Source organism: Pipistrellus kuhlii, unplaced genomic scaffold (assembly GCF_014108245.1).
Source record: "Pipistrellus kuhlii isolate mPipKuh1 unplaced genomic scaffold, mPipKuh1.p scaffold_m20_p_1, whole genome shotgun sequence".
Classification (NCBI taxonomy): domain Eukaryota; kingdom Metazoa; phylum Chordata; class Mammalia; order Chiroptera; family Vespertilionidae; genus Pipistrellus; species Pipistrellus kuhlii.
This window is the reverse complement of record NW_023425404.1, coordinates 130,074,834-130,076,802: the sequence shown is the minus strand read 5'-3', so window position 1 is coordinate 130,076,802 and position 1,969 is coordinate 130,074,834. Positions and strand designations below refer to the sequence as shown.

The following is a 1,969-nucleotide window of genomic DNA, read 5'->3' as shown; positions in this document are numbered from 1 at the left end:
ATGTACTCCTTAAATGATGAAAATAAAAAGTGATCAAAATAGATTTTTGTTATCCGTTGGGCATTGAGAGTTTAAATGCAAATGGCATGGCTTGCAGTGTGGGGAATTAATTATTGGTAATTGAAGTTGTAAGCTTAATTCCCTGTTTGCTTCAATGAAAAATGAATTCTTTTATTTAATATTAAAATAAGCATCACTAACCTCATGATCTAGGACAGCTCATGCATTTAGCTATCGAGCAATATTGAATGTTAAAAAGCTTTATCTTTTAAACACTGAATTGTAATTAAAATAGAACAAAACAAAAACATTGGAAGGTAGATATGTTAGCAAATAATACAATAGGTGGTATTGAGTACCCTTAATATATCCTGTTCTTATACACTGGTTAGTAGATCATTTTGTATTATAATAAAAGCTAAACCATTTATATATTATCATATATTAATATTGATAATATAATTAATTACATCAAATTAATTATAATAGTATATAATTATAAATAATTAACATTTATTTATAATTGTTATAATTGGAAAGCTTCCAGAGGTGATCTCTGGAAATAGTTTGCTATTCACTTGACCCAGAAAACCTCACAAAATTATGCAAATCAAGAAGTTCCAATCTTCGTGTTCACTTTAAGAACACTCATGAAATTGCCCAGGCCATCAAGGGAATGCACATTAGAAAAGCCACCAAGTATCTGAAGGATGTCACTTTAAAGAAGCCATGTGGTCAGTTGGCCGGTTAGCTCAGTTGGTTAGAGCGTGGTGCTAATAAAGAAGCAATGTGTGCCATTCCATCATCACGCCATTGCAATGGTGGATTTGGTAGGTGTGACCAGTCCAAACAGTGGGGCTGGATGCAGGGTCTGTGGCCCAAAAAGAGAGCTGAATTTTGTTGCATGTGCTTACAAAGGCAGAGAGTCATGTTGCATGTAAGGGTTTAGATGAAGATTCTCTGGTCGTTGAGCACATCCAAGTGAACAGAGCTCTGGAGAAGAGGTGCAGCACTTACAGAGCTCACGGCAGACTCACCCACATGAGCTCCCTGAGATGAGTTTTACCAAAAAGAGCAGATTGTTCCTAAATCGGAAGAAGAGATTGCATAGAAGGAAAAGATATCCTAGGAGAAACGAAAGAAACAAAAACTTGTGGCCAGAAATAAATTCAGCATGAAATAAATCCTAATAAAAGAGGGGGGGAGAAAGAAATGTATTGTCATATTGAAGCACAATGACCATTTAAGCTGTTGAGCAAATAAATTTGCTGCCTGGTGTTACTACTGGGAGGAGTTCTTTTCTTCCTTTGAGGAGAGAATGTTATGACTGAACATGAAGTGGCCGCTAGTCTCCAACCTGCCTCTGCCTCTGGGCCTAGGTTTAAATGCATTTGTGAGCATTGACACTCACTGTTTCGTAGGTCTGGTATGTTTTCCCAAACCCCCTAGATCTGCCCTTTGCCTAATCACCACCTTCTACTCTTTTCAGATCTCAGCTCACCTCACCTGCTCTCCTGAGTTTGGGGCAAGTCTTCCTCTTTTATATTCTTATCCCAGTTGATCATGTTGTAATTACTTGTTTCATGCTTGTCCTCCCTGCCAGGATATAGTTACTAGAAGGCAGGGACTATGTCTGCTTTGTTCACAGCTACAGCTCCAGTAAGTTCAGAGCCTTGCACCTAGTGAGAATAAAAAACATTTGTTTGTTTGTTTGTTTATTTGTTTGTTTAAATATGTTTTTATTGATATTAGAGAGAGGAAAGGAGGAGATAGAAACATCAACAAAGAGATAGAATCATTAATCAGCTGCCTCCTGCACACCTCTTACAGGGAATCAAGACTGCAACCCAAGCATGTGCCCTGATGGGAATTGAACTATGACCTTCTGGATCATGGGTTAACACTCAACCTCTGAGCAACACCAGCCAAGCAAAAAACATGTTTGAAGGAAGGAAGGAAGAAAGGAAAT

The 1,969-nt window shown here is 37.8% G+C and overlaps 1 pseudogene; it reads left to right on the top strand.

Moving 5' to 3' along the window:
- Positions 1-553: 553 nt before the first annotated feature.
- Positions 554-1,111, top strand: LOC118721099 (annotated as a pseudogene).
- The last annotated feature ends 858 nt before the right edge of the window (positions 1,112-1,969 follow it).